This window comes from Hordeum vulgare, chromosome 5H, assembly GCF_904849725.1.
Source record: "Hordeum vulgare subsp. vulgare chromosome 5H, MorexV3_pseudomolecules_assembly, whole genome shotgun sequence".
NCBI lineage: Eukaryota > Viridiplantae > Streptophyta > Magnoliopsida > Poales > Poaceae > Hordeum > Hordeum vulgare.
In genome coordinates, this window is record NC_058522.1 from 334,962,184 (window position 1) to 334,974,409 (window position 12,226).

The following is a 12,226-nucleotide window of genomic DNA, read 5'->3' on the forward strand; positions in this document are numbered from 1 at the left end:
GTTCTTGATACATACTTTACTTTGTGAAGGAATTATCACTTTAGCATAAGAGATTATATGATGATATTGTTGTTCTAATTATGATCATGATGCCTGCATGTCCGTATCTTGTTTTGTCGACACCTCTCTCTCTCTAAACATGTGGGCGTATTTATTGATCTCGGTTTCCGCTTGAGGACAAGCGAAGTCTAAGCTTGGGGGAGTTGATACGTCCATTTTGCATCATGATTTTATGTTGATATTTATCGCTTTATGGGCTATTATTACACTTCACGGTACAATACTTATGCCTTTTCTCTCTTATATTGCAAGGTTTACATGAAGAGGGAGAATGCCGGCAGCTGGAATTCTGGCCTGAAAAAGGAGCAAGTTTGAGATACCTATTCCGCACAACTCCAAAAGTCGTGAAAATCAACGAGGATTTATTTTGGAATTTATAAAAAATACTGGGCGGAAGAAGTATCAGAGGGGAGCCACCAGGAGGCCACAAGCCTGCTAGGCGCGGCCTACTCCCCTGGTCGCGCCTAGGGGGCTTGTGGGCTCCCAGTTGGCCCTCTGGCCCCCCTCTTTTGCTATAAGGAGGGTTTCGTTCCAGAAAAAATTGAGAGGGGTCTTTCGAGAGGAATCGCCGCCGCCATGAGGCGGAACTTGAGCAGAACCAATCTAGAGCTCCGGCAAGGTCATCCTGCCGGGGAAACTTCCCTCTCGGAGGGGGAAATCGTCGCCATCGTCATCACCAGCACTCCTCTCATCGGAGGGGACTCATCACCATCAACATCTTCATCAGCACCATCTCATCTCCAAACCCTAGTTCATCTCTTGTAACCAATCTCCGTCTCGCGACTCCGGTTAGTATTTGTAAGGTTGCTAGTAGTGTTAATTACTCTTTGTAGTTGATGCTAGTTGGATTACTCGGTGGAAGATTATATGTTCAGATCCTTGATGCTATTCAAAACCTCTCTGGTCATGAATATTATTATGCTTTGTGAGTAGTCACTTTTGTTCTTGAGGACATGGGATAAGTCATGCTATTAGTAGTCGTGTAAATTCGGTATTCGTTCGATATTTTGATGTGTTGTATGTTGTTTTTCCTCTAGTGGTGTTATGTGAACGTCGACTACATAACACTCCATCATTATTTGGGCCTAGAGGAAGGCACTAGGAAGTAGTAAGTAGATGATGGGTTGCTAGAGTGACAGAATCTTAAACCCTAGTTTATGTGTTGCTTCGTAAGGGGCTGATTTGGATCCACTAGTTTAATGCTATGGTTAGACTTTGTCTTAATTCTTCTTTCGTAGTTGAGGATTATTGAGAGAGGTGTTAATCCTAAGTGGGAGGTTTGTCCAAGTAAGGGCAGCACCCAAGCACCGGTCCACCCACATATCAAACTATCAAAGTAGCGAACGCGAATCATATGAACATGATGAAAACAAGCTTGACAGAAATTCCCATGTGTCCTCGGGAGCGCTTTACCTCCTATAAGAGTTTGACCAGGCTTGTACCTTGCTACAAAAGGGATTGGGCCACTTTGCTGCACCGTTGTTACTATTGTTACTTGCTACTTGCTATGAATCATCTTATCACACAACTATCTGTTACCGATAATTTGAGTGCTTGCAGAGATTACCTTGCTGAAAACCACTTGTCAGATCCTTCTGCTCCTCGTTGGGTTTGACACTCTTACTTATCGAAAGGACTACGATAGATCCCCTATACTTGTGGGTCATCAGGACCCGAGTCTTTAGTGCACCGACACTCTCATTTCGGTTAAAGTAGGAGATCATCGTTACCATGGTTCATGTGATATAGGTGCTAGCGTAAGTTCTATTCCCTTTACTTTGAATCAAGAAATTATGGATGAAATAGCACCCGCTGAAATAGAAGACATATATGTTACTATTAAACTTGCTAATAGAGACACCATCGCACCACTTGGGATTGTTAGAGATGTTGAAGTCTTGTGCGGGAAAACAAAATATCCTACTGATTTTCTTGTTCTTGGTTCCCCACAAGATGATTTTTGTTCCATTATCTTTGGTAGATCTTTCTTTAACACCGTTAATGCTATTATAGATTGTCATAAACAAAATTGTCGGTGTTAATTTTGGTGGTGATTCTCATGAGTTTAATTTTTCCAACTTTAATAGAAAACATCATAAAAAAGAATTGCCTAATAAAGATGAGATGATTCGTCTTACTTCTATTGATGTGCCTCCTACTGATCCTTTAGACCAATATTTGCTAGACCATGAAAATGATATGCATATGCATGAAAGAAATGAAATAGATAACATCTTCTTTCAACAACAACCTCTGCTTAAACACAATTGGCCTATTGAAACTCTAGGAGGTCCTCCTCCACCTAAAGTTGATACTATGTTTGAATTGAAACAATTGCCTCATACTTTCAAATATGCTTATCTTGATGAAAAGAAGATATATCATGTTATTATTAGTGCTAACCTTTCAGAACATGAAGAAGAAAGATTATTGAAAGTTCTGAAGAAGCACCGAGCTGCTATTGGATATACTCTTGATGACCTTAAGGGCATTAGCCCCACTCTATGTCATCACAAGATTAATATGGAACCTGATGCTAAACCTGTTGTTGATCACCAACATCAGTTGAATCCTAAAATGAAAGAAGTGGTAAGAACTAAAATATTAAAGCTTCTCGAAGCAGGTATAATCTATCCCATAGCTGATAGTAGATGTGTAAGCCCCGTTCATTGTGTCCCTAAGAAAGGAGGTATTACTGTTGTTCCTAATGATAAGAATGAACTTATTCCACAAAGAAATGTCAGTTTCTATAGAATGGTAATTTATTTCAGAAAATTAAACAAAGCAACTAAAAAGGGTCATTACCCTCTACCTTTTATCGATCAAATGCTAGAAAGACTCTCTAAGCACACACATTGTTTGCTTCCTAGATGGATATTCAGGTTTCTCTCAAATACCTGATTCACAATCTGATCAAGAGAAAACCACGTTTACTTGTCCTTTTGAAACGTATGCTTATAGATGTATGCCTTTTGGTTTATACAATGCACCTACTTCCTTTTAAAGATGTATGACTGATATATTCTCTAACTTCTGTGAAAAGATTGTTGAGGTTTTCATGGATGATTTTTCAGTTTATGGAACTTATTTTGATGATTGCTTGAGCAACCTTGATCGAGTTTTGCAGAGATGTGAGCAAACTAATCTTGTCTTGAATTGGGATAAGTGTCACTTTATGGTTAATGAAGGTATTGTCTTGGGTCATAAAATTTCTGAAAGAGGCATTGAGGTGGATAACGCTAAAGTTGAAGCAATTGAGAAAATGACGTGTCCTAAAGATATCAAAGGTATTCGTAGTTTCCTTGGTAATGATGGTTTCTATAGGAGGTTTATTAAAGACTTCTCTAAAATTTCTAGGCCTCTTACAAATCTTTTACGAAAGGATGTTCTATTTGTTTTTGATGATGATTGTGTAGAAGCCTTTGAAACAATTAAGAAAGCCTTGACCAATTCACCCATTGTTCAACCACCTGAGTGAAACTTGTCTTTTCAAATTATGTGTGATGCTAGTGACTATGATGTGGTGTTGTTCTAGGACAAAGAGTTGATAAAAAATTAAATGTCATCCATTATGCTAGTAAAACTCTAGACAATTCTCAAAGGAATTATGCTACCACTGAAGAAAGAGCTTTTAGCAGTTCTGTTTGCTTGTGATAAATTTAGATCTTATACTGTTGATTTCCAAGTAATTGTTCACACCGATCATGCTGCTATAAAATATCTTATGGAAAATAAAGATGCTAAACCTAGACTCATTAGGTGGGTTCTCTTGCTACAAGAATTTTATTTACACATTACTGATAGGAAAGGAGTTGAGAACCCCTTTGCTGGTAACTTGTCTAGGTTAGAAAATGTTCTTGATGACCCACAACCTGTTGATGATAGTTTCCCTCATGAACAATTAGCTGCAATAAATGTTTCTCACAACACACCTTGGTATGCTGACTATGCTAATTTTATTGTTGCCAAATATATACCACCTAGTTTCACATACCAAGAAAACAAAAAAATCTTCTATGATTTAAGACATTACTTTTGGTATGACCCGCATCTTTATACAGAAGGAGTAGATGGTATTATTAGACGTTGCGTACCCGAGCATGAACATGAACAAATCCTATGGAAATGTCACTCTAAAGCTTACGGAGGACATCATGCGGGAGATAGAACTGCTCACAGGGTATTGCAATGTGGTTTTTATTGGCCTACTCTCTTCAAGGAAGCCCGTAAGTTTGTTTTATCTTGTGATGAATGTCAGAGAATTGGTAATATCGGTAAGCATCAAGAAATGCCTATGAATTATTCACTTGTTCTTGAACCATTTGATGTTTGGGTTTTGATTATATGGGACCATTTCCTTCCTCTAATGGGTATACTCATATTTTGGTTGTTGTTGATTATGTTACTAAGTGGGTAGAGGCTATTCCAACTAGTAGTGATGATCATAACACTTCCATTAAAATGCTTAAAGAAGTTATTTTCCCTAGGTTTGGAGTCCCTAGATATCTAATGACTGATGGTGGATTGCACTTTATTCATGGCGCCTTCCGTAAAATGCTTGCTAAGTATGATGTTAACCATAGAATTTCATTACCCTATCATCCTCAATCCAGTGGACAAGTTGAAATTAGCAATAGAGAAATAAAGTTGATATTACAGAAAACTGTCAATAGGTCTTGAAAGAATTGGTCTAAGAAATTAGATGATGCACTTTGGGCCTACAGAACATCCTATAAAAATCCTATGGGCATGTATCCCTATAAAATGGACTATGGAAAAGCTTGTCATTTGCCTCTTGAGTTAGAATACAAAGCATTCTAGGCAATCAAATAACTCAACTATTATTTCAAACTTGCCGGTGAAAAGAGGTTATTTGATATTAGCTCGCTAGATGAATGGAGAACCCAAGGTTATGAAAATGCCAAACTATTTAAAGAAAAAGTTAAAAGATGGCATGACAAAATAATTCAAAATAGGGAATTTAAAGTGGGGGAATATATTATTTTGTACAACTCTCGTTTAAGATTCCTTGCAGTAAAACTTTTCTCTAAATGGGAAGGACCTTATATCATCGAAGAAGTTTATCGTTCTGGAGCTATCAAAATAAATAATGCCGAAGGTACTAACCCGAAGGTGGTCAACGGTCAAAGAATTAAACACTACATCTGAGGTACGCCCATTAATGTTGAAAGCAATATTATTCAAACCATGACACCGGAGGAACACATAAGGGAAACTTTCCGGAACACTCCAGAATCATGAAAAATAGGAGGTACGTGATACGGTAAGTAAACGGACACCGAAAAATCCAGAAAAATATTTTTTATCGGTTTTGGAATATATCAAAAATTAGGAAAATAAGAAACAGCCCGGAAGGTACCCGAGGAGGGCACAAGACACCAGGGCGCACCAGGTACCTCACGTGTGCCCAGGTGGGTGGTGCCCACCTCGGACACCTTCCCAACTCCGTTTTCCCCTTGTTGTGCTTGTTTCCCAAAATAAAAAATATATATATATGCTCCCTGACCATATTGACCACCGTACCGCACAGAAATATCATGTTCTTTTTCCTTGGTGTTCTCTACTAGATCTAGATCGCCATGGCTCCTTCAAGCTCCTCCAAGGACAAGTTCTTCGACAAGGTCATCACCCGTATCTACGGGAGGTGATGCAAGACCCTCAATCCATTGAGATGCGTGAGGGGGTGATCCACCTCCGAGACATCCAGGGACCCAAGGGGAAGGGAACCGTGGAGGACAGACTCAAAGTTATCGAACAAGAGATCTTCAAGTGCAAGGGGATGGTGGAACATGGACTCAACGCCAATCACCTCATGATCGCGGACTTCACCCATGATCTCAAGGTGGATGGCAAATCCATGAAGGACATTGTCTTCACCTTCAACGAGCAAATCAACTTTATGCAAGACCAAATCTTTGATCTCCAAAACCAAAGTCTTTGAATATGAGACAAGGTTCAAAGGTATGAGTTTGGCTGCTAGTTGCAGGACTCTTGGGACCCTCGCTTCCTCTTATGATGGTGAGCCACTTCCACGGAAACCTGAGGACAAACCTACTACCTCATCACCACCACTTTCATCATCTTCACCACCCACAGAGGATTGAGTATTGGGTATGGGCACTCCCCTTGGCTTGAGCCAAGCTTTGGGGAGGCACCCTGGTATCGTATCACACCACTATCTTTATTTTTATCCACTTTAATTCGATCCTTTCTTTTCGAGTGTTTGCTTAGTGATCTATCTTTGTAATCGTGTGCGAGATATAATAAAGTTACTTCAAGTTCTGCCTTGTTTAGTTCTATTTTGCAATCAAAATAAAGGAGAGGAAATAAATGAATAAGATCATATACTAGTCTTATGTCGAGTAATGACATTACATAAGGAAGAGTATAAGTAGTAAAATATGTTGGAGATTGACAAACATAGCATTGGTCAATAATGCAACTCGTGAAAAGGTTAACAAGGGAGGAGAATATTCACATGCAAATATTCTATCTTGGACATCTTTTATGATTGTGAGCCCCCATAAAAATATTATATGCCAAAACGGTTGACGTTGGACAAGGAAGACAATGTAGTGATTTATGCTTGCTTACATTCACATAGAAGTTATATTGTCATGGATCCTTTAACATGTGGTGCTTGCTCAATATCTTTTCTAGCCAAAAATTCCGCACTAAGTAGAGATACTACTTGTGCATCCAAAAACCCTTAAACCCAAATCTTATTCCAAAGATTCCACCATACCTACCTATGGATTGAGTAATATCCTTCAAGTAAGTTGTCACCGGTGCAATAAGGCAATAAAATTTGCTTCCAAATGTGTTGGATCATTTAGTGTAAGAGAAAATTGAGTATTGTACGAACTTGTGATGGCAAAGTAATAAAAGCGAGGACTGCATAATAAAGGTTGCTATCATAAGGGGCAATATAACGTGATGTTCTTTTGCATTAAGGGATCTAGCATACAAACAAATAAGTGCATGACAACCTCTACTTCCCTCTACGAAGGGGCTATCTTTTATTTCATGCAAAGAGTCAAATTATTTTCTTCTATTCCTTTTTATTCTTATCTTTTTGCAAGCATCATGTGGTGAGGAAAGATCTAGGCACATATATCCACTTGAATATGGGTGAGCATGAGTTATTATTGTTGACATCACCCTTGAGGTGAATACATTGGGAGGCAAAATTAAAAGCCCCTATCTTTCTATGTGTCCGGTTGAAACTTTTCGCTTATGTGTATGTGGTGAGTGTTAGCAATCATAGAAGATTATATGAAGGTTGAGCATGTGAACTTGCCAAAAGTCTCTGACATGAGACCCTTCCTGAAAAGATGATGAATTGTAGTTGCAAAGTTGACTGAGAACATAGTTTGTTGGTTTTCAATAAAGTTTATGCTTCTACTTCGATATTGTGACGAATTCTTACTTGTTCATGAGAAGTCATATGATAAAGTTATGTTATGAAGTGTTATGAATAAGATTATTGTTGTTATGATAATATACATGATGCTTATGTGTCTGTATTTTCTTTTTATCGACACCTCTCTCTCTAAGCATGTGGACATGTTTTTTGATTTCGGTTTTTCATTTGAGGACAAACAAGGTCTAAGCTTGGGGGACTTGATACGTTCATTTTGCATCATGTTTTCCTACTGTTATTTATCATGTTTTATGCATAATAATGCTTTTGGGAATATTTCTAATGCATTTTCTCTCACAATATGCAAGGTTTGCACAAAAGGGAGGAATACCGGCAGCTGGAAATCTAGACCTGAAAAAGCTACGTCAAGTTACCTATTCTGCACAACTCCAAATGAGCTGAAACTTCATGGAGATATTTTGTGGAATATATAAAAAATACTGGAGCAAAGAGCTACCATAGGGCGGACACCTCGTGAGCACAAGACACGAGGGCGCACGAGGACCCTGAGGTGCACCCAGGTGGGTGGTGCTCTGCCTGGCCCACCTCTGGTGCCCCCCTTCTAGTATATATTTGGCTTTGACGTAAAAATATAGAGGATGACTTTTTGGGACGAAGCGCCGCCGTCTCGAGGTGGAACTTGGGCAGGAGCACTTTTGCCCTCCGGCGGAGCGATTCCGCCGGGGGAACTTCCCTCCCGGAGGGGGAAATCATCGTCACCATCATCACCAACAACTATCTCATCTTGGGGAGGCCAATATTCATCAACATCTTCAACAGCACCATATCCTCTCAAATCCTAGTTCATCTCTTGTGTTCAACCTCTGCATCGGAACCTTAGATTGTTGCTTGTGAAGGGCTAGTAGTGTTGATTACATCTTGTAGTTGATTGCTATATGGTTTATTTGGTGGAAGACAAAATGTTCAGAGCCTTTATGCAAATTAATACTCCTCTAATCTTGAGCATGTTTATCATTTGTGAGTAGTTACTTTTGTTCTTGAGGCCACGGGAGATATCATGTTGCAAGTAATCATGTGAACTTGATATGTGTTCAATATTTTGATGGTATGTATGTTGTGATTCCCTTAGTGGTGTCATGTGAACGTCGACTACATGACACTTCACCATGTTTAGGCCTAAGGGAATGCATTGTGGAGTAGTTATTAGATGATGGGTTGCTAGAGTGACAGAAGCTTAAACCCTAGTTTATGCGCTACTTCGTAAGGGACCGATTTGGATCCAAAAGTTTAATGCTATGGTTAGATATTTATCTTAATACTTTTCTCATAGTTGCAGATGCTTGCGAGGGAGTTAATCATAAGTAGGAGGTTTGTTCAAGTAAGAACATCACCTAAGCACTGGTCCACCCGCATATCAAACTATCAAAGTATCAAACACGAATCAAGCTATCATGGTGAAAGTGACTAGATAAAATTCCCGTGTACTCTCAAGAATGCTTTGTATATTATAAGAAACCACTTTTGATTGTCCTTTGCCACAAAAGGATTGGGCTACCTTGATGCACTTTTGTTACTCTTGCTACTAGTTACTTGTTACACCTATCTTGCTATCAAACAACTTGTTACTGCTATTTCAGTGCTTGCAGAAATTACCTCACTGAAAAATCACTTGTCATTTACTTATGCTCCTCGTTGGGTTCGACACTCTTAGTTATCGAAAGGACTACGATTGATCCCCTATACTTGTGGGTCATCACACACCCACCATAATACATTGCCAAGTAAAGGAGGATGCCTTTTTTACTTTGTGTTCATTAAACACCATCAGGGAAGTACTTGACTCTCAAAATAGTAGCACATAAAGAATTAGGATTCTTAAGAAGATGTTATGCCATTTTTCCTAACATCACCAGATTGAAATAGTGGATATCTCAAAAACCCATCCCTCGTGGACTCTTTGGAACACACATTTTCCACCAAGCCATCCAATGCATCCTTCTTTGTTTCTCCTTGTCATCCCATAAATAATGTGATATCACATCAGTAATTCATTTACAATTTTATGAGGAATTTCAAATACGAACATTGCATAGGTGGGTACGACTTGAACAACAAACTTGATAATGAATCTCTTTTCCTCCAATGGATAATAGTTTTTACTTCCAATCACTAATTTTCTTGATAATACGATCAAACGGATATTTCAAACAATCAGTTTTATCCAACCCCCCATTGGCTGGCAAGCCTAAATATTTACCATTTAGGGTCTTAGTCCTGATATTCAGAGTTACAAATATTTTTTATGTCACCTCGGGAACCGTATTATAAAAGAAGAAAATATTGGACTTGTCAACACTCACCAATTGCCCCGAAGTGGCACAATACGAATTCAAAATTGACTTAACTGCCCCCCGCATTATGCATATTAGACTTCTTGAGGAACAATGATTCATCAATAAACACTACTAGGGAAAATAATAGTCGTGTGGGGTAAATGCTTGCACTACAACTAACTAGTTAGTAGTAGCGCGAGTGGCACCCCACGCTACTACTATGTCTGTTAGTAATAATGATGTGTTGCCCATGCTACTACTAATTAGATGTAGCACGTGTCTGGGACCCACACTACTACTATTAATTTCAAAAAACAAAAAAGATTTTATATGTACTTACGAAGTATACATGTTTTCTTAATATCGTGCTTGCTGTCAATGGCAACAACGGTTTGATCCAGCGATGGCAGTGGTTGGCGGAGGCGCGGACAGGAAGCGGCAGACCAGATCAGGCGGCGGCTACTCGAGAGGGGTCGGATCCACGGCAGATCAAGGCGGTGGTGTGGGGCTCCTCTTCACGGACAAGGCAGAGAGCTTCTGGTCGTCCATGGCGATGACCTGCATAAGCATGGACATGGGAGGGTGAGGAAAATCAGAGGGAAAGAGGGAAAAAGAGAAACGAGGAAGATAGGAAGGAGATGGAGGGAGCAATGGGGTTGGTCCCCGGTGGTGAGGTGCTCCTGCATGGTGGCGTGGAGGCACGGGGGGAGACCGGCAAGCTCCTGGACGTCGGTGGCGCGAGGCATCGACCTTGTCGGACGCCATGGAGGAAGAGGCATGCATGGGCAGGAGCGTCATCGGAGTGCCTAGGGGGAGGGATGGGGTAGAAGGGATTCGGATGAGTAGATGGGGATTTCAAGGGAGGAGACATGTTGTTCAAAGAACCTACACTATTATGGCATGTCCCGGGGGCAAGGTGGGGACCACTTAGTAGCAACATGAGGTTTATACCCCGCGCTACTACTATCAACTTAGTAGCAGCGTGGGATTTATACCCCGCGCTACTACTGCCAACTTAGTTGGGGCGCAGGATTTATACCCCTCGCTACTACTATGTTTGTTTCAAGGGCACAGTGAAGACAACTTAGTATCAATGCAGTGTTTATACCCTGCGCTAGTGCAATCAACTTAGTAGCAGTGTGGGGTCTATACCCTGCGCTACTACTAATTAGCAACGGCGCGTGCGAGATAACCCGCGCCCCTACTAAGTGGTTACCTATAGGAGTTTTCATAGTAGTGAAATAGAAGGTTGATGATAGGGGACATCTTTGCAAACCTTCGCTCCCCATAAATTATCATTCTCCCTTGCATGCATTAAGAGAGTCGTGAGACCCTCCGTACATAGCAAAAATAGATAGGGAGATAAAGGCAGTGGCGTAGCTAGGGGTGGACAGGGTGATCCATGGACCACCCTGAAATTTCCCCACAACATGTATATAGTGAAGTAAAAAAAATTCTTTAAAAATAAATAAATGTATGTAAATATCTCTATTATTGGACCACGCTGGTATACTCATCTGGCTATGCCACTGGATAAAGGGTCGCCCTGCCGTAAACCCCTTGTAGGCTTCAAATTCTCACTTTCCTCCGCATTAGATCGTCACAATAGAAGTGTCATTCCATCCAGTATGGATAGTGCATGCATTAACCACTTGTAGAACCTCCTTAACCATATTGTGACCTAACATGGGATAGAATCTTTTATGAAAAAAGCATGGTGTCTCTCCGGTCCCGGCACTTTTATATCACCAATAGCAAGCATGACCTTTCGATTATCTTTGGCACTGTATGGAGCAAGAAGGGCATTATCCGTTTTAGTCGACACTCTTCTTCGGAAAAGGGCTAGAACATCTCGAATTGGCTGTGATACTTTTGAGGTGAACAATATAGAAAATAATTCTGTCATATGATCCTTCAATTTTGTACCTTGCATCCAAACCCCCAAATCATCAAGAAGTTTCTTAATGTTATTCCTGTTCTTTCTGGACATAGCCGCATTATGGAAAAAAGATGTATTACGATGGCCTCATTTTGTTTAACAATAAAGAAAATAATATTGAGTTAAATTATGTTTCACCTAATTTTATTGATTTTTTTTATGGATGGTGAGGTAGTACGATGGCACTTTACCGGCTTTTACGGTCATCCAACTTGGAGTGATTGTCATATGTCTTGGGATGATATTGGTAATCATAATAAGGGCGATCACCGTTGGGTGCTTTTAGGAGATTTTAATGAAATTCTTTACTCTTTAGAAAAGAAAGTCCACAACACGAGACCAAGTGCAATGATGAGAGATTTTTGAGATTGTATCCCTAGGTGTGGTTTGGATGATATGAGTTATATTGGTGATTCCTTTATTAGGAGGAGAGGTGATATCAGGAAAAGGCTGGAGCTTGTAATGTGAAATGGGCTTATAATTCTCCCA